The sequence below is a fragment of the Schistocerca cancellata genome, chromosome 2, assembly GCF_023864275.1.
Source record: "Schistocerca cancellata isolate TAMUIC-IGC-003103 chromosome 2, iqSchCanc2.1, whole genome shotgun sequence".
Classification (NCBI taxonomy): Eukaryota; Metazoa; Arthropoda; class Insecta; order Orthoptera; family Acrididae; genus Schistocerca; species Schistocerca cancellata.
Genome location: NC_064627.1, coordinates 745010445 through 745032528, shown reverse-complemented (window position 1 = coordinate 745032528; position 22084 = coordinate 745010445). Strand labels below are relative to the sequence as shown.

Below are 22084 nucleotides of genomic sequence, written 5' to 3'. Positions count from 1 at the left end.
GCAGATCAGGTGCGCTCTTTAAGTCCTTCGGGACCTTCTCACCGGTGATGGGCCGGAGGCGCAACATTGCTGTACGGTTCCATGTTGTGGCCGAGTGGGAAACTTCTGCGTGGCGCCTTAGACTTCCTGTGCGGTTCCTGCTGGCCAGGCCTGGTTGTTTACTTTGAGACGCGCCTTAAGAAGGAAGGAAGTGGATGAAGTGGAAGCGTGCTAGGCCCGTGAGTTTGGCACATGTCATCGAAGGCTATGAAAGCGTTACTCCAGGATAATCACAGCGGAAAATTATTTGGCGAGAACTTTATGCTAAAATTCTCTCTGAGGTCTCACAGGAGAGGGGTCATTGAACATTCAGTTATTGCTGTTTGCCATGGTTAAAATTTAGTATGTGTGTTTAACAGTATTATTTATTGTGAGTAATAACATTTACCTTCTCTCCCTCTCAGTCGAATGATATCGGCTGAATACTGTATGAAACGTTTTATCACCTCAGCTGGGGACTTTTTATAGCTAATGTTTATATGATAATTTCGGGAATTTCAAAGCAGAACATAGTTAGTGCATAGCTTAATCACGACTAGATATTTATTCATTTTTTGCTGAAACCTTTATATGTTTCTAAGTATCTAATTGGTATTCTAGTGTTTTGGAACCTAGATCTTATTACATGTTTAAATTGGTGTTTTAACGACCTAAGTACTCTTTTTTAATTGTTTCTTCATCTCTGTTGCAGTTCTGCATTATTGTTATTTTAACTAATTGCTAGTACTTTCCCAAAAGCACGATATCAACATCAGTGCACCAGAAGCATATTTAATCAACTGTCTTTAAGTAAGAGTTGTTTGATTAAGCCATCTAGTAAAAGCCGCTTATTGTTTTTTTAATCTCACTTGCATTGTTTAACTATAGAATGGTTCAAATGGCCCTGAGCACTATGGGACCTAGCATCTAAGGTCATCAGTCCCCTAGAACTTAGAGCTACTTAAACCTAACTAACCTAAGGACATCACACACATTCATGCCCGAGGCAGGATTTGAACCTGCGCTCGTAGCGGTCACGCAGTTTCAACTAACTATAGAATTGGGTGAATGTTCTTTTATGATTAAATCTTGAGATATATTTTGTAAGAAATACTATGTTTGTTATTTTGGTTGAGGACTAAGAAAATCAAATCTTCTGCTAATGATGATGATGATGATGATGAGGTTCCATACTCCGAGGAGCGTAGGGGACGATGCGGGAGACCCGCACGGCCGACTAGGCAAGGTCCTAGTGGAGGTGGTTTGCCATTGCCTTCCTCCGCTTCTGCTAATGTCCTAAAACTAAACTAAACTAAACTCCTCGTGCACAGGCCATGAAGGCCCAAAGGTACCGACCGGCCGCCGTGTCATCCTCAGCCCACTGTCGTCACTGAATGCGGATATGGAGGGGCGTGTGGTCAGCACACCGCTCTCCCGGCCGTATGACAGTTCAAGAGACCGGAGCCACTATTTCTCAGTCAAGTAGCTCCTCAGTTTGCCTCACAAGGGCTGAGTGCATCCTGCTTGCCAACAGCACAACAGCGCTCGGCAGACCGGATGGTCACCCATCCAAGTGCTAGACCAGCCTGACAGCACTTAACTTCGGTGATCTGACGGGAACCGGTGTTACCCCTGCGGCAAGGCCATTGGCCTGCTAATATCCCGCTCAAAATTATCTCTAGCGCCTTACCATTTACATGTGCGATGTTCCGCTTGTTCTTTACCGTGATAACGGGAGGCGAAGTTAAGTCCGATCGGGAGTTAAGACCTACTTTTAGTTCATACATTAAACGTATTCGCAATTGCGAATATGGACAACCACCAGCTGTATAATGGAATGACGGCAGTGAAAATTTGCGCCGGACCGGAACTCGAACGCGAATTTCCCGCTTATCGCGTGCGGAGCCTTACCATTTGGCTGTCGCTTGCATGACTCCCAGTCAGAGACAAACTGCCAAATATCGTCAACGATGCCTCTACAAACTGTACTCGTACATCCATTACGTATATTCCCGTACAAGTGAGACATTTTACTTGAAAGTCGCTTGCCGGTGTCGGCGGATATATACGATATTCCAGTGCCTTTGTTATTCTGAATTACGATGCAAAGTTCCTTTGGTCATGCTTGCATTTAATATTTTAAGAGAATAATTTTAGGGATAGGCGTTTTATTATGCAAATAGAACACTGATGAATTTTTAGTGCAGTTTAGTTGCTGAGAAAAGGAGAGTTTGATGGGTTATTTCTACACAGGGTAGTATTAGTTCTAAAGTTGGAGGCGATAAAATTGAATGGATAAAATGTTTGTTAATTTACTGCATCGAAAAATATTTCATAGCATAAGACATGTTTTCCATTGGGAACATGGACAGGGCGTTTAAAATGTCGAAGTGAATCAAGTGTTCTGCCTACATTATAAATCAGTTTTTGCTTGCTATCGTGTTTGTGAATGTATCGATTACACTGGGGAGGGCGTTCATTGCCTGATCTACTGGGATTCAGAAAATCATATGATTATTGGTAACTATACCACAGTCGTATTTCGACAGCTATAGTCCTTCACCACTGACGGTGACTGCGGATTGACGCATGTTTTGGCGCAGTACGTGGCCAAGGGCGACATGAAATTCGTCAGAGATGATTGGACTGCCAACCATCTAAACTTCGACACAAGAACGCCGATCGTGTGTTTTGTTGGTAATAGTGAAATGCTACGATGTGGTCAAAGCTAAAAAATGCTGTCAAATGAGCACAACAGCGCGAAAACGTGTTCTTTAATGTTTTTATTTGGGCATTTAATTAGAAAATCTATGTTGATAAGATGTTATAACATATGCTAGGAGGTAAATGCTATTTCATATAAAACCACATAGATACTTTATTACTCTGACATGCAAGTGGGGCATTCTGTTTTTATGTATTGTATGTATTTAGTATGTATGTTAAGTATATAAAATTTGGTGCTGCTTAATGTGCCAAGCTAAAGAGCTAATGAGTCATATTAAGTGGAGGAGTGTAACGTTACGAGTATTTAGACGAGCTAATCGGCCGCTTAGAACTGTTACGGGGTCAGCTGAATTTGATGCATGGCTGGACGCTAGCGAGCCCAGGGGTCAGGGAGCGCCGCAGCCAGCCCGGCTAGTTCACCGTTTCTGGCCAGCCACGTGCAGACACAGTGAGCGCGTCGCCGGAAACGCGTAAATCCCAGAGCTCCAGGAAATGCCGGAGTGACAGACAATCTTAAAGATAGCAAAGTTACAGCTGTCTGAACTTCGACAATAAATCACAGTTACATATTAAAGCAAATCTGAATACATTTTCGACCTCAGGAAAATGAGCCACATCCAGTAACACGACAATATTTCAATATCTTTAAAACTGCAGAAGTTAATATTTCACAGTGAATAAAAATTTACGCAGTGAACATTTGAATTAAAACATTTTAAATCCTTCATGCGATTACAGCAAACGATATCTCAGATGTTGGCATAGCACTACAGCCATCATCCGTGACAGCTACATATCTGTACCTATTTTATTTATTGATTTACGATGTCTTTTATATCTTTTTCATTACGGAAATAATCTTAAGAACATCGTATTCTCCACATCTCCGCAGCAAATGAATGTACCATGAATACCTCATATTTTCTCGTACTTGTGTTTTTATCTAATGAACAGTTTACTATTTTGGCAGTAACATTTTTTAAATGTTGACTGCAAGTACTGTTAAAAACTGCTAATTTAAAAGTGGTCAATCGCTTGTGTTAGCTGTCATCACTATTGTAAAGAGTGCCGAAAGACGCTACTGTCAAGAACGCATAAATAATTGTTTAAAAAATATTTAGCGATAATTTGTAGAGTCCGTAGAGGTTGAGAACGATGTATTTTTGGTGGGAACGGCCTTCAGGCAATGAGAGTTGGACAGCGGCGGAACACTGCTGGAGTCAAGTGGGGACTGAGACTTTCCGAGTGAAGCGCTCAAGCGAGATTCTGGGCACTGTATGTCGAGTGCTGGAATGAGGCAGACCTACTTGTGATAACGTGCGTGATTCGGTCGTGTGGGTGTTTGATTCCGGGCGGTGAACGGCCGCTCTCACACTTCTGAAGGGACAACATAATTCGAGAGGCCTGAATGTGCTCCAGAGTAGAACTCTTTCCGCTTTTTGCACTTGCAATACGGAACTGCGCATACATAGAGTATAAATTAGTATTCTTTGTATCGCGTATATTAGTTTGTGAATCATCGTGGTGAACATTTTGAACTGGTGAATCTTTCGTGCATTGTGATCACGAAATGGACTTCATATTCGCGCGTTTTTTATGACTATTTATACTGGGGATTCTGCTACCATTCTCGTAACACTCTCAATGTTACTTTACCGCATTTAATAAAGGTATTTTGCCCGCATCTCGTGGTCGTGCGGTAGCGTTCTCACTTCCCACGCTCGGGTTCCCGGGTTCGATTCCCGGCGGGGTCAGGGATTTTCTCTGCCTCGTGATGGCTGGGTGTTGTGTGCTGTCCTTAGGTTAGTTAGGTTTAATTAGTTCTAAGTTCTAGGGGACTGATGACCATAGATGTTAAGTCCCATAGTGCTCAGAGCCATTTGACCCATTTTATTTGAATAAAGGTATTTTCTGTCTATATTGTAACTGAATATTGTAGCACCACTTCCCGTTTATTTTAGATGTCCTTTGTTGAATAAACATTATTCAGTATAATTCTCTGTCGTCTACATCAATTACAGACGTTAGAATAGAACCCTTGTTATTAAATTATTTATTTATCTTTTATTTTATACATCAGTGTATTTTATTAACTTACAATTCTAGCCAATGCATATACTGTTTGACTGCAGAATCACAGTTACGTGTTATCATTTGCAGCGAATTAGCTGCGGGGCATGAAAGCAGACGTTCGCTGCTCGACCCAATGACTACAGCTGAAACGTCCCCTTAGAACAATTATACATGACTGTCCTTAAACTGACACACAATATTTTTAGCGCAACGCAATCTGACTTTCAGAAATCCCTACAAAAGAATGGCCCTGACTAACATTAACCTATACCTTTCACAAATCACTTACCTCACCAAAAATCTTCGTTACTCGAACTACTGCAATACAGCGAGCGCCACTACTCCCAGCTAAATAAAAGATTCAAACTACTGAAGGCACTAACTACTGATAGGCACAGTTAGCAAATGAAAGATTTTAATAGAGAACAAACAATGTATTTACCTTAATAATCATAATACACTCCTGGAAATGGAAAAAAGAACACATTGACACCGGTGTGTCAGACCCACATACTTGCTCCGGACACTGCGAGAGGGCTGTACAAGCAATGATCACACGCACGGCACAGCGGACACACCAGGAACCGCGGTGTTGGCCGTCGAATGGCGCTAGCTGCGCAGCATTTGTGTATCGCCGCCGTCAGTGTCAGCCAGTTTGCCGTGGCATACGGAGCTCCATCGCAGTCTTTAACACTGGTAACATGCCGCGACAGCGTGGACGTGAACCGTATGTGCAATTGACGGACTTTGAGCGAGGGCGTATAGTGGGCATGCGGGAGGCCGGGTGGACGGACCGCCGAATTGCTCATCACGTGGGGCGTGAGGTCTCCACAGTACATCGATGTGGTCGGCGGAAGGTGCACGTGCCCGACGACCTGGGACCGGACCGCAGCGACGCACGGATGCACGCCAAGACCGTAGGATCCTACGCAATGCCGTAGGGGACCGCACCGCCACTTCCCAGCAAATTAGGGACACTGTTGCTCCTGGGGTATCGGCGAGGACCATTCGCAACCGTCTCCATGAAGCTGGGCTACGGTCCCGCACACCGTTAGGCCGTCTTCCGCTCACGCCCCAACATCGTGCAGCCCGCCTCCAGTGGTGTCGCGACAGGCGTGAATGGAGGGACGAATGGAGACGTGTCGTCTTCAGCGATGAGAGTCGCTTCTGCCTTGGTGCCAATGATGGTCGTATGCGTGTTTGGCGCCGTGCAGGTGAGCGCCACAATCAGGACTGCATACGACCGAGGCACACAGGGCCAACACCCGGCGTCATGGTGTGGGGAGCGATCTCCTACACTGGCCGTACACCACTGGTGATCGTCGAGGGGACACTGAATAGTGCACGGTACATCCAAACCGTCATCGAACCCATCGTTCTACCATTCCTAGACCGGCAAGGGAACTTGCTGTTCCAACAGGACAATGCACGTCCGCATGTATCCCGTGCCACCCAACGTGCTCTAGAAGGTGTAAGTCAACTACCCTGGCCAGCAAGATCTCCGGATCTGTCCCCCATTGAGCATGTTTGGGACTGGATGAAGCGTCGTCTCACGCGGTCTGCACGTCCAGCACGAACGCTGGTCCAACTGAGGCGCCAGGTGGAAATGGCATGGCAAGCCGTTCCACAGGACTACATCCAGCATCTCTACGATCGTCTCCATGGGAGAATAGCAGCCTGCATTGCTGCGAAAGGTGGATATACACTGTACTAGTGCCGACATTGTGCATGCTCTGTTGCCTGTGTCTATGTGCCTGTGGTTCTGTCAGTGTGATCATGTGATGTATCTGACCCCAGGAATGTGTCAATAAAGTTTCCCCTTCCTGGGACAATGAATTCACGGTGTTCTTATTTCAATTTCCAGGAGTGTATATATAGCAGTTCATGCCATCCAGTCTTACAAATTTCAAATCTCCGCCATTTCTCTCCCCACATCCACCACTGCTGGCGGCTCACCTCCAACTGCGCAACGCTACGCGCTGTTCACATCCAGCTGCCCAACACTACAATGGCAGACAACAATGCAAACTACCCAGACTGCGCACAGCACAGCCAGTGATTTTTCATACAGAGCGCTACGTGGCGTTACCAATAAGAAAACTTAAAAGCCTACTTACATAGCCCCCATGCTCCCCACAAAAAATTTTACAAATTGTTTTGGGCAGTGGCCAATAATGATTTGATAAAATTTTTCACAATTACAATAACAAAGATATCAAATGCACACACTTATTGATACAATGTTGGTCAAAAGCTAAAATTTTCTCACAGTCCCATAAAGACAGTCCTGATCATTCATCACAGTAAAATTGCAGTGTTTTTTTTTCTCAAAGTCTGAGTAGTAAAAGAGAATGCACACGGAAGTAGTGCATTTCCATGCCATCTTGAAGAAGTAGTGTTGTCCTTCCAACAGAAAGACAGTGCTGACTCTTGACATGCGCACAGGTAATGGGCCACAACAGAGCAAACCCACAGCAGAGTCAGTCGAAGTTTTGAAGAATGTTGGTAGGTGGGCCATCACAGAGCAGACCCACTGTAGTCCTGGTAGAGATTACGGTATTGGTGGGCCACCAGAGGTGCAGACCCACTGTAGTCCTGGTAGAGATTGTGGTATTGGTATGCCACCAGAGGTGCAGACCCACTGTAGTCCTTGTAGAAATAATGGTATTGGTGGGTCATCAAATATGCAGACCCACTTTAGTCCTTGTAGAGATGACCAGCAGCCATCTGTTGTGACTGTGCAGGTGCACAATCACCGTTGAAGAGTCTTGCGGATACTATAGCAAGTCCATAAACCACCATTTGTGTACTCATAAAGTTTTTGGAATTGTCCTTAGAACCAGCAATGCTGTTATCCAGTCCCTTGCTGAATTATCAACACACGTGCAAACACTAACAGTCCCTACTTCTCACATATTGTCCATATACTATGACCAACAGAAACGTGTGCAGTGAAACGTAACTTACAAGTTACTTAATTTGATGAACTGGTGTCAATTACAATATTATAACATAAGAATACAATTACAAAGGTACAAAATACATCATTAAAGAACATAACAATACAGATAACATTTGTAGTAATACAGGCTTTACAAAACAATAGAGTTACAGGAATTATGACATAAGTAAATACATAAAAGATCAGAATAACTTTTAAAACATCAACTTCACACATGAGCATTAAAATAAAACAGAATAAATAATGTCTAAACATCTTTACAAAGTAAATAACGTAATATTAATGCAAATTATATTTGAGGGTAACAGTATTATTTGAGGATAACAGTATTCCTCATCATAGTTCATGTAGCTGAGTATTAGAAAAATTCTACTACGTAAGTCTTATCAGATAAACATATAAAGATAGGAAGAACATAAATACACAAGGATACACAAACACATAGTGGGATAACACAAGGAAAGGACAGGGTTTGTTTTACTGCAGTATTTTGCAAACAAAACTTTCTTTACTTCTCGGAGATCTCCCTTCGTTCATCATTATTCCCAAAAGTCCTATCTATACCTGCTTTCTGTACTTTTCTCGTATAGCCTCTCAGTGCATTTCTTCAAATTCATCGCAACTCATTCTCTTATAGGCTACCCCCTCTTAAGCTAACTTAAATCTACTGAGCTCAAATGCTAAACTAAGGGACGAGGCAATGCAGCAGCACAAAACTATTAACACAAACAGCAATGACAAAAAAAATGGAAAATTGCAAAGCAAGCTACAGTAAATCTAAATTACCAAGCAATGCAACATTACAACTAATATGAGCCAATGTGCAGCAACAAGAAAAATAAATCAGTAGTAAAACTAGCTTAACAGAGTAATACAAATGATTTTTCATACAGAGCGCTACGTGGCGTTAGCAATAAGAAAACCTAAAAGCCTACTTACACAGCGAGCTGTTCCTTTTAAAGAGACTCGTGCATAGCCCCAATACAAGTAACCACAGGTAAAGATACTGTACAACTGATTTGCTTGTAGGGGATGCTGTTAGGCAGAGCAACTGCTCAGCAGTAATCCTGACGTACCGTCGCAGTTAAGTACATTAGCACTTCCTTGAGTAGCACTAGCTAACAAGACATCTGAATCAGACTGTTCCATAATCCTACATTTTGCTCCTCTTCCCTTGCTTCTCCTTAAACGTGTTCTCCTTGTGTCCCTTTGGCTAACTGTAAGTTCCTCCATTATGCACTGACTAGTCAGCCACCAAAAACCAACCAACAATCTCAAAACGATCTCTCAAGACGCCAAGTCAACCAAAATTTTTCACAAGTCCAGATTCTCTTTAAGAATGAAAAACCATTTACCAAACTCTCTAATAAGCTAATTGTCAAGATAATGACGACTAAAACTCAAAAATTCCTTTCGCTACCATCCGGAGTCAGTAAAACCAGAAATCCAACAAAAAATATATGTCACAGCAAAATATTGAGAAATGTCTAAAATATCATTATAGTTTGGCTTTAAAGGAAAATTCTGCTCATACCCAACGCACTCCAAATCCTGCTAGCGTCTTGCACTGCGTCACAATGACTGGTACTCCACATCACAAATTAAACATAAATAAACTACATTCTCTCTTAAGTCCATATATCAAATTCAGTTATAGTATCACTGAACTGTATCACATCTTGTTAGCAAGTTGTTTAAGTAATGGATTCCACAAGTATAAATCATGAATAAAACCAAAAATATTGTAATTACTTTAAGTAATCTGTGTATTGAAGATAATCTGAACCCACAAGAAAGAGAAGTGCTGTAAAGATGGGCTAAAATTGTGGTAAACAACACTGGTTAGAATACACTGGGAAAAAATTTCTGCTCAAGAAATGATCTGAAGGATACGTCAAAAGTGAAAGTTGAGACAACTAGAAAGTCCTTGGAAAATCTTCATCAATAGTAATGTCCAGCTATTCACAAAAGCTTGAATACTTTCAACAATCCCTCAGTATTTTTAACATTACCTCAGACCCTGATTTCCATACAAGGTATCCAAGTTCAGAAAAATTTTCGAAAATCAGCAAATAAAAAATTTAATAGCATTCATTATAAGTTTCTTAGCATTTTTATCACTCTTTAATTACGCAGAAATACCACCCCAATTAGCTCTTCAAGACTAATTCTTTGAAAGTCTCCATACAGGGGAGGGAGGACTGGGATGATGGAAGTTTTCATAAGTGCTTTGTTCCAATCACAAAATTTTGATATTTAAGGAAGAATTACGCTCTAAATTACTATCAGTCTTTGTATTAAGCCCATCAATTGCCAGATATAACCTCCTTTACTAATATATTCCTGTTGGAACCTAATGAAGTAACCACAATTTCTAACTTTTCTTCAGTCATCGAGATACATTACAAAGGTATGGAAATTCAGAGTAAAGGTGACACAGAGCTTATAAAATAAATAATATCAACACTTGAGAAGAAATCCTACTTTAGTAGAACAAATTAATGTTTCCCCAAAACACAACATAAAATTAGTATCAGTGAGAAAAATTTAAATAAATTTTATTAGTTCACTTCCACAAAACTTATACAATGACCTACACATCAGACACTATACACTTTCATGTTACAGAAATAAAAGATAATCTTCCACTGCGTACTTGGCTTTAAAGGAAAATTCTGCTCATACCCAACGCACACCAAATCCTGCTAGCGTCTTGCACTGCGTCACAATGACTGGTACTCCACGTCACAAATTAAACATAAATAAACTACATTCTCTCTTAAGTCCATATATCAAATTCAGTTATAGTATCACTGAACTGTATCACATCTTGTTAGCAAGTTGTTTAAGTAATGGATTCCACAAGTATAAATCATGAATAAAACCAAAAATATTGTAATTACTTTAAGTAATCTGTGTATTGAAGATAATCTGAACCCACAAGAAAGAGAAGTGCTGTAAAGATGGGCTAAAATTGTGGTAAACAACACTGGTTAGAATACACTGGGAAAAAATTTCTGCTCAAGAAATGATCTGAAGGATACGTCAAAAGTGAAAGTTTTGCAGAATAAAATATGTGGTGGCTAAGAAATGAGTTTCTAAGACTATCTGACTCGACAATTGCCTATAAAGTAATAACAGAGCACACACTTTCATCAAATCTAATGCAACAGAAAAGATAACGGCCTCCTTATCATAAAATAACATTAAGTGCGTAAGTGAATAACTTCTTAAAACCAACAGGTTGTCCTAACGTCTTAGCTTAACACTTACAGCGATCAGCCATGATGTGGGGTATTTACGTCTGTTGTGTAGGAATCAATTTAGAGCGCAGAACTTAATTAATTATCTGATATATCATTTAATTGAAATCTAGCACCTCTCATGTGTAAGAACGATAACAATTCAGTGACATGGTGTTACAATACGTATCATACCAGCATCCAACGATACTGCCACAAATCTCATAAAACCTTATTGAATTTCTGGAAACGAGTCAGCATGCAAAGAAGTTGTCCTTAATAATGTTATCAAGTTGCAACCATGGCTCACTGGCCGTAAATTTAATCATCAGCGTGACACTTACTTCAGCAGCTACTTTGCATGCAACCACAACAACAAAATGGCGGCACCCTACTGAAAGCACATTTGAATAAAGGACGAATAAAGCGGAGTACATACCTGGAAAATGAGATAAACACAAATGTTGTTAATAATTGATACATTCACCATTAAGAACTTGTACATGGCTTATAACCTCATGGTAATAATTCTATCACATTAATCATTACAAAACCAAGTTTCTACCACTGCGTACGTAATCCAGAGTCAAAAGCAACCTTGCACTCTTTGAACAATTGAAGATATTGCAGAATGAAACGAAATTTAAAAGGGATACAGTAACCACCCTCCATATACTTATTCATTTGCAATCTTCCTGCGCCTACACCACTGCACATAAGATACAGAAGGATACAGACTAATGAAAAATAAACAGCCTGACTAACCTCACACTGTAAATTGTATTTACTACCGAATATAAATTGGATTGATCTTACCAAGCATCTTGTACATTATGGAGACTCTCTATCTAACAAACGTAATTTCATCAGAACATCATGGTTCCTCAGATATGGTTCCTGAACCACGCACGTCTTGACACTTAAAGGTACTGTACAAAACATGTAACGGTTGACTTCCTTCGAAGAAGCAGCTACATGGCATTCTAAACCGCCAAGGCACTCCACTGGCTGAGGACCAACCGTCTCTCCAAAGACTTTCTACTGCTGCAGTGTCTTTGCATAGAGTTTATGAAAGTATCTGAATCGGTACATTTTGAAGCTTTTTAATGAAATATTTCAAAGAAATAAGTAAAATAAATATTATAAATATTGAAAAAGGTAAAACAGGTAGTGAGGAAAAGAGAGAGCCAACCAACCGACCCTTTTCAGTACATTTGTATGTATACAACCGCCAGCCCATCAGATACAAACTTGGCAGACGTACTAAGATATAGCCTGTACTACTTTCTACCGGTCCTGTGTATCGATAGGGTATCTTCCACATGTCAGTAACGGGCGCTCTCTTGTATTTAACGTTCATGAAGTTTGACAGCCATCACAGATTTTTCAGTACGCCAACAAGTGAACGTGTGCACTGACCCTCTTAGTGTATGCTCGATATCTTCCATGAGTCCAACCTGATGTGAATCAGATGCAATTCAGCTACTTTGCAGCGATAGCTGATACAAGGCTACCTAAGCATTCTCTTCCGCAGACAAGTTGTGGCTCATGTGCAGTGGCAAAGAGCAGTGTATCGCGTGACACACCAGCCAGTAGCATCATTATGCTGCGTCGATCTGTCGTGAGCGCTTTGTGATGCTTGCCGAACATTCATCGTAAATTTTCAATTTAGTTTAGGTGTGGTAAAGGCAGTTAGACACTGTAGTGCTTATCATAGGAGGTATTAAGGAAATACAAGTGCATCAGAGAGCAACAGCGATAGTTTCTCGAGCAATACTTTTTTCTAGGTACAGTCAGAAGCAGAAACAGCTGCCCGATGCGGCGCTTATCTAAGCGTTGCCGTTTACCAGGACATGCAACAGCTGGAGCCTGTGACTCGGGACAGAGGAAGCACTCTGGCAACGCTGCAAAATATTCTCTCTCTCTCTCTCTCTCTCTCTCTCCCCCTCTCCCTCTCTCTTTGTGCATCTCACACCCACCATCTTACTAGCACACCTTTACAGTATCCTCTGCCTTCGAATGAACTGATATGATCTTTCAGTTTCATATTCAAGAGCAGCAGTTGTCTTGGATATATTTTGTAAGACGTGACTGACTTCATATTTCCCAAAAATAATCTGATACTCCAACGAGACGATGTCGTTACATTTATTAAGAAACATAACTCTTCATTACCTTACATTTAATGTCATTTGCCAACATTCCGCTAGGTCTAAGTACTGTCGTATGCGCCTGGGCATCTGCACAGTTTATTTCGGAAACACTGCAATACTAACAAATGGCGTGATCAGCAAAAATTTTGAGAGTGAAACTATTAAAAATCAAAATTCAGTTCAAATATTTAATCATTCTAGATTTTTTTATATGGCATCCATTAAATCGAAAGGGTCTTAAAGAAATATTTCTTCCCAAAAGTGCATAACGATAGCAGATCAGAAAATTCGTTTTTATTGTAATAAACTAAGAGTTGCAACGTTGGTAGCAGCACTCACTCCGTTTGTGTGCGTAGTTTGCAGTTCGATATTCTTCCACTTAACAAACATACGCTGTCGTCCCATTACAATGTGGATATCATAAACAAGTCCCAGCGCCAAGGACTGTTTTATATGCTCCCCGAAAACGTGGTATCCCAGCCGACGTGTTCAATGTGGAAGCAATCTTCGGGAAGTTCGAATAACTGCTATGAACTGACCTATATTTATGCCAGTAGCACTTTATTAATAGATTGTCGCAGAAAGTGAGTCATTTGGGTCGACTAAAAGTATTCAGATCGCATTTCAGGAAAACAAAAATTTGGCGCAACGAAAACGTGTTGGTACAGAAAAATTTAAATACAAAGAAGTCGTGTTACATCTGTTCACTGCTACTAAATTACGGAACGGCTTCCCTCGGTGAGGGATCTGGATGCGAAATTCATCTACGTCAGAGATTCTTTGCTTCCTTCCTTGCTTTTTCGAGAAGACTGCAAGTTTTGTGGGAGTCACTTATTTCTTTTGAATTCTTTTATCATACTAAATGATCTTCCTCGCTTGACCTCGAAGCTCGTGAAGACGATGAAGTATTTGAAATATGAATGCCGCAATTCTCGTAGTGTTTAACGGTCTCTTCAATCTAAATATCATAGTACAACAAACCTGATTTACTGCTTTTAGTTTTACGGTTGGAAATTCCAAATCCGAAAACTACATTTTCTCGTACTTACCAGGCTGTGATAGAACGTGTTACATATTTCAGTTATCGTATCAACATTTCTCTTCGTAGGATGGCATGAGACAGCATTAGCTTAGTTCTCAAAATGCCAACTGCTAATCAATAACCATGAGTTAGTGATCCTTATGATTCTTGATACACAGATATCATTAACATTTTCTGATTCTTCTTTCTCATTTTTTTCTACTTCTGTTACTAAATTTTTAATTTATGAAACATTTGGGTGTTTCAGTTGCATCTAAATTTGACTTGCACTGATGACACGAAACATTATGACCACTGTCTACCCAGAGACTAAATGCTACCTGATGGCGTTGCAGACACGTAACACGGTAGGAAAAAAGATAAGAGGAGCAGAGATGAATGAGGATTCATTCTAACGACGACAAGGGACCCAAGTGGGGAAATTCAATGAAAACGTGTTGGTACAGAAAAAACGAAATAAAAAAAAATGTCGTGTTATATCTATTCACTGCTACAAAATTACGAAACGGCTTACCTCGGTGAGTGACCCGGATATGAAATTCATCTATGTCAGAGATTCTTTGCTTCCTTCCTTGCTTTTTCGAGAAGACTGCAAGTTTTGTGGGAGTCACTTATTTCTTTTGAATTCTTTTGTCATACTAAATGATCAGCCTCGCTTCGACTTTTAGACCCGGCAGATTGTTACAATCCAGCACCTCGAAAGAAACTCTTGGGAACAGCGATGCTGATCAACGATTGGTACGCTACCATCGTGAGCATCCAAGGAAAGTAGTTGTACGGTGAAATCATGAGTCGGTGATACATCCTCCGGCGCTTACTGGGCGATATCCCGTGGTACGTCGCAGTATCACCGGTTGCATAATCAGTAGGTGTGGCCGTTCAACAAGGTTGACAGCGACGACCGCGTTAAATGGGCACCACAGCTGACGGATTTACATTGCAGGCTTTCCATGGATGCCAGTCAACCGCAGGAGGACATCATGTTACGCGGAGAGCCAACGTGCAAGCAATCTGTCATCACGGCCGACAGCAGCCAATCACGCGGATCGAGCGTACTCCTCCTTATGCTAATGCAGAGTGGTCAGAAGTAAGTGAACATTATTTGAGAGAAAGCATTTACTCAGAGTTTTTGTTAAATAGAGACTCAGCCTGACCACCAGAACCATTAACGCATTCAAACCAACATTCAATAGTACAACTTAGTGCCAGAACAGATGTCAGACCTTTCATTCTGTCCTTAAATTCTTCGAGGTATCTCACTTTTGTATTATATATGCACTCGTTTATCGTACCACATAACCAGAAGTCACAGGGTGTGAGATGCGGAGACTGGGCATGCCATAACAACTGTCTGTCGCCACCAATCCAACGGTTTAGGAACGTTTGATCAAGATAGGCACGAACGGAAGGAGCAAACTGGGGCGGTGCACCATCATGTTGGAAATACCTCCTTGTCTATGTTGTAGGAGCTTGTTATTAATGGCAAACTCTTTCAGCATTTGCAAGTAGTCATGTGCATTCACCGTTGGGGCTGTAAAGAAAAATGGGCCAAGTGCACTAGTAGCGGCCACGGTAAACCACACGTGTTATGACGATTAACATGACCACTTGTATGAAAGGTACGTTCGTCACTGACAATCATTTCTTAACAATGTCCGGCTACATCCACGACAATTCTGCCTTAATCTCACGGTGTTCTTGTACCTGGTTCTGCCGGGCAGTCAAACCTCGAACGATTTGTAGGTGATATGGTCGCATGCCAAGGTCTTTGGATAGAATTCGCTTAACTGTCGTCTGTGGAATCCCTGCCTGCAAACTACAACCTCTCGTCGATTATGGTGCGCTCCGTAATATGGTCTCCTGCACTATAGCAATGTTTACTTTATTTCTGCCAATTCTAGGCCGTACCGCATTTCCGTGATAATCGTCTGCTACTGATCCAGTTGCTACAAACTACTGATAAACGCGATAAATTGATAAACGAATTGATGGCCGTCTACCTGGAAATTATTTTGCAAACCTTCGACGCACTTCTGTCGCCGAATGCACAACTTCCATCAAGCCTGCAACCACTCTTCTCTGCTCCAATGTGACTTTGGGAGCTACGGGTACTAACAACCTGGAACAGAAAACAAGACAGAATTATGATTGTTTACATAATTTTGACTTAGCCATTGGGATTAACAACGAGGAATAGAAAACGAAACGAAATTAAGATTGGTAACATATTTTGACTTACCCTGTGTAAGTTGCACAGCCAAGCCTCTACGGCCGGTCTAATCTCAGCACACAGTGAGTACAGTGAGGTAACGGTAGTCTGTAGTTGTAGTTCGCACCAAGAACCAGCGAGCTACCTCCTGCGGCAATCGTCAGTCAGCAGTGCCACCGCAAGCACAATGGACCTCCGGCAAGCCATCTCGGACTACAGCTTTGTAGATAAGGACACGTAAGGCGAGCTGTCAGACTTGCTTTGTATTGTCAAGTTGCGGACAGTTGTTGGCAATTACCTGTTCCAGGAAGTTATTTGTGTTCAGCTACACCAGAGTCCTACATTTCGCTTGAGTGTTCTAGTAAATACAGTTATGGTTCATGGATTATTTATTTGTGTAGTTGTCTCCGATATTACACTGCATCTCGAACCAGACGTATTGAGTAGAGCAATGCTTGTCATCCTTAGAGGTCTGCCGCAACTTCGAGGTCTATGGTTGTCGGGCAACAACATCACATTCTGAAGAACCTCGAAAAGCTGTTGGCCAAGCCTTAGGTACGGGATGCAGAGCTCTATGATCATGGTCTACCAGCCCTGTGCTCATATTACATGTCATTTATACTGTACTTTCTATACACTCTGAGGTTAGTTTCACTCACTCTTATATCTAGAAACGCTTATCTGAATTACAACACTTTATTATTGATGTAAGTGCAGCATTTACTACAAACCAACTACGTACATCGGCGGAGAAGCGAGCTTCTCAGCATTGCTTTATATTTCTCTTACCACGAATCGGAATCGCATGAACAGTCAGAATTTGCTGATGTACGGGAAGACACTGTAATTTCAACAGTGGAATGTACAGCCAATGATCCTCTCTACCTTTGGAGTTTAGACGACAACTGAACAAATATTTCAAAGTAATTTATTTTGATTCTAGGAAAGAATTACGTTCGGACCAGAACAGGCCATTTAAAGTTCGTGGATAGTGCCACAGAAGGCACAGCAACAGCTGAAGACGATGTAAAATTATCGCTGCCTAAGTGTTTCTCTCGACGGCTATTTTATTCCTCGACGGACGTAACATTTCGACACAGCATATTTGTCCAAGATCCGAGGCCAAAATAGCTAGGCAGTAAATAGTAAACCGCAGCTGCTCTACTGGTACATTTGTTTAATTCAGCCTTTCCGAACGTTTTGGTCTACCAGAGACAGTGAGATGTCTTTCTTTTAAACTGGTGTTGGTGCTTTTTGCGCCGTTTACTTCAGCAGTTAAGACCCATAAGATTTCACACACATTTGAACATTTTTTTGTGAAATATTAGCAAATATAGATTTTCAATACTTTATTCGTAAATATACGAGTTCGGCTGACGGTTCTAAGTGGAGAACAGGACACTATTTCAAGTTCAACTATTTTCACTCGTATAAAAAAAAATCCGCTATTTTTTAAGTCAGGGATGATTATCTTTCAGTGATGATGTTCTCGGTGGCTTACATTCAACATATTTTAATATTTTCACTTCCGTTAATTGCAATAATTTCAAGTCCTGGTATAGTGTAGGTGCTGGTAAAAGGATGAAATTTTTGATTTACTAAATATTAAAAAAACTTCCAGCAATATTATATCAGTTGCACATGCAACCGCTAGTTTTACATCTTGGTAGCATTGATGTTTCATTGTCATCCAGTTATTAGTAGAGGAGTAATAAAAGTTTCCATTAAAAATAATGTTGTGTATTCTGTAGGCAAAGCGTATGCATTACGTTATTTTACCCCAAATGAAGGAAAAAAGCATTACAAACAATTACATTGAAAAATAAATTAGGAGCTTTATTTTTCGGTGAATTCAAAAAGTAAATATAGTAATGGCCTGATAATAGTCGGGTAAAATCTTTATCGAGGGAACTGCAGTGCTGCGCTGTTGCTTGATTTTCATCCCATGAAAATGGTTTTTGCGAATCGACTGAGGTATTTACTAGCTTTGCCGGTTTTAATAAGTTTTCTTGGCATCCTCTGAAAACGTAGTAGCTTTGGATCGTTGCCCTATTGAGAAACCATTCTCAATAAGGCCAAGAGCTTGATGACAAAGAGGCTCTGTTAATGGCTGTTGAGTTGATGTTCCAGGTCTGACTCTGGGAGGGGGGGGGGGGGGGAATGTCACTAAGAAAGACGTGATTGTATTCGAAGTGTGTTTGAGAGGTTTGTATATATGAAAAAACCACTACCCAAAGAAAGAAAAACTTCAGTAAAGAAAAGTTAATTCGAGTTCTCTAAGGTAAATAGTGAGACATCTAAGGTAAATAAACACCAAGAAAAAAATGCTTCAATACGTTAGAAGTCGAAGTACAGCTCATTGGGTAAAATTCGCAAATAGCTCTTGTTAGGGTAAAAGTACACCGTGCGAACTCCTACCCCAACAGATCTATGTTCTTTTACCCCATTCTGCTATTTTCTTTTTTCGCAATCCGCTGATAACTCACACAAATAAAGGCTTAGAGCTAAAAGAGGATACTGGATACTTATAGGCGCCAGTTCCGATACCTAATTTACGTAATTTTTAAACAGATTTAGGTGCACCTAACACTCAATCAAAAGTATAGAAATTTTACATCTAATACATTCAAAAGTGACTTACCGCAGTATTTTCCTGGTGTAGCAAACAGTGTTCTTCAAGTAACAACACTTAATTCTCTTGCTTTTTCTAATAAAACTTCTGACGATGCTGTTTGTTGAATGTTTGTTACATTTACATCTTCCTCTCTGGTGTATACAATACCAATATTATCAATATGAAAGGACCTCATCTACCGTCGACCGTCTTAATGGAAACGGAGCGTTTTCATTACATTAATTAGAGGCTCAGTTCCTAAACTTTTGATTTCAGCTGTTTTTGATTATTGCAACAAAGCACAACGAGGTTGTCCAAAATCTGGGTCCCCCATTTCCTAGTGACTGCTGGACGTCGCCTGGAACATCGCAGCAACTGGAAATGCAAAGCCACACGCCAACAGAGGACTTCAGTATCGCGTAAACTCCACTTGAAAGAAATTGTAAATATTCTGAAATAAAGTCAACATAAATACATTGAAAAGAGATTTTTTTTAATGAGGACTCCTTCAGGAGTTGTGTGCACCATGACCACCACACAAGTATTTATAACAAAAGGAGAGCCATCACTGGTTGTTGAAGTAGAAATCTTTATTACTGTTGCAACTCTATTTCAATCACTGTGTGGCCATTATCAGTGCTAGTATTAAAGCCCTATGTACCTATAAACACAAACAGTAAAACCGCAGTGTCTGCACATATCAGTGAATAGTAGTTGTCAGACCGAAGGTATAAATTCAGTTTCTAAAGCCCACACAGAATACTGTGGCCGGTAGATACGTAGACGACAGAGCACATGTGGGAAGATCTGTAGTGGTTAGGGTTATGGGAAGGCGTTGTAGGGGAAATGCCGAACGCTGGATGCAAAGTGCCGTTCTGAACTGAAGCCTACATTCCCATTTTCTGTAAATATTAAGTGGGGACCCTCCACGTCCAGACTTGCATGGTGACCATTCAAAAAGGTCTGTCACCTCTGTTTGATTAGTATGTAAAAAGAATTCCGCCGAAAATGCAGCGATTTATTTTCGCATGGCTTTTAGCCATTTGTAACTTTCAGAGAAGTGTCATGAGTGGTGAATTTCGAGTAAAGATTATACATTAAAATATGCTTCTTTTACCAAAATACAGCAGAGTTCACACATTCTCACCTCACTAACATGTTGTGCAGTTGCAATTGTGAGATAATTCTGAAACAGTGGTTTATTACGTTTGTTAAGAAAGGAACTGAGAAAAAATTAGGTCAGTATCTTATGAAAAAGCACATCCCTGGAACAAAATAAACGTGTAATGTATTCATTTATATTGTTCCAAAACCCACAGCATTTCATTTTTCACCAGCTATCGATGACCCTTAAAATTACATTCTTTCATCGAAAAAATCTGTAGTTAGTGGAATACCATGTTAGATAATGAAGTTTTGTATAGTAAACATATGGAAAAATACGCCCCTCTTTGCGTGCATTCATTTGCCAAAATCTCATTTCGATATCTCAAACCGTTTATGAAAAAATATGAGAAATTCAGAATGAGGTTTTCACTCTGCAGCGGAGTGTGCGCTGATATGAAACTTCCTGGCAGATTAAAACTGTGTGCCCGACCGAGACTCGAACTCGGGACCTTTGCCTTTCGCGGGCAAGTGCTCTACCAACTCAGCTACCGAAGCACGACACACGCCCGGTACTCACAGTTTTACTTCTGCCAGTATCTCGTCTCCTACCTTCCAAATTTTACAGAAGCTCTCCTGCGAACCTTGCAGAACTAGCACTGCTGAAAGAAAGGATATTGAGGTGACATCTGATCCAGATGTTATAATCTGCCAGGAAGTTTCGTATTAGCGCACACTCCGCTGCAGAGTGAAAATCTCATTCTGGAAACATCCCCCAGGCTGTGGCTAAGCCATGTCTCCGCAATATCCTTTCTTTCAGGAGTGCTAGTTCTGCAAGGTTCGCAGGAGAGCTTCTGTAAAGTTTGGAAGGTAGGAGACGAGATACTGGCAGAAGTAAAGCTGTGAGTACCGGCTCTGAGTCGTGCTTCGGTAGCTCAGTTGGTAGAGCACTTGCCCGTGAAAGGCAAAGGTCCCGAGTTCGAGTCTCGGTCGGGCACACAGTTTTAATCTGCCAGGAAGTTTCAATATGAGAAATGTTAGGATATTTCACTCTGGCTTTATCGCTGGCGCAGCGCGATCGCAAATGAGTGACCTACGTCAGATCAATTTTCTCGAGATTGGTGACAGGTAGAGACCTCCACCCAGTCTAAAGAAAAATTCAGTATGTTAGCTAAATTTCATACATAGCAACATATTATGTTATGTGCACAAAACGCGAAATCATAGCGACCCCTATTTTTCATTGAAAACTTTTTCGAATTTTGTGCAGTGTCTGACTTCCACGTAAATATCACAATAACCATGATCATGATGACGGGGAAGTCATCAGGGATCCAGCGTATATGGCTACGGTTATGCCGGAGCCAAGGTAGCCCCTGAGGGCCGGCAACCCATATTACTCAGCAGAGGACGGCGTTGTCTATGTCCAAGGCGCACCATGGTAAACACTGGCTATTTACATACAAGATAATGGAAACAGACATTCCGAGCACTACTTCCTGCAGGGGGAGCTCGAGCCACGGCCTGCAGTAGAGAGCCTATACAGGGTGTTACAAAAAGGTACGGCCAAACTTTCAGGAAACATTCCTCACACACAAAGAAAGAAAATATGTTATGTGGACATGTGTCCGGAAACGCTTACTTTCCATGTTAGAGCTCATTTTATTACTTCTCTTCAAATAACATTAATCATGGAATGGAAACACACAGCAACAGAACGTACCAGCGTGACTTCAAACAATTTGTTACAGGAAATGTTGAAAATGTCCTCCGTTAGCGAGGATACATGCATCCATGTGCTGATGCAGCCCTGGAGAACGGCGTATTGTATCACAGCCGTCCACAATACGAGCACGAAGAGTCTCTACATTTGGTACCGGGGTTGCGTAGACAAGAGCTTTCAAATGCCCCCATAAATGAAAGTCAAGAGCGTTGAGGTC

The 22084-nt window shown here is 41.2% G+C and overlaps 1 non-coding gene across 1 annotated transcript; it reads left to right on the top strand.

The window, feature by feature from the left end:
* The first annotated feature begins 21067 nt into the window (after positions 1 to 21067).
* Trnas-uga (transfer RNA serine (anticodon UGA)) lies at positions 21068 to 21142 on the top strand. Its single transcript has one exon. It is a non-coding gene; the product is annotated as a tRNA-Ser (tRNA).
* Positions 21143 to 22084: the final 942 nt, after the last annotated feature.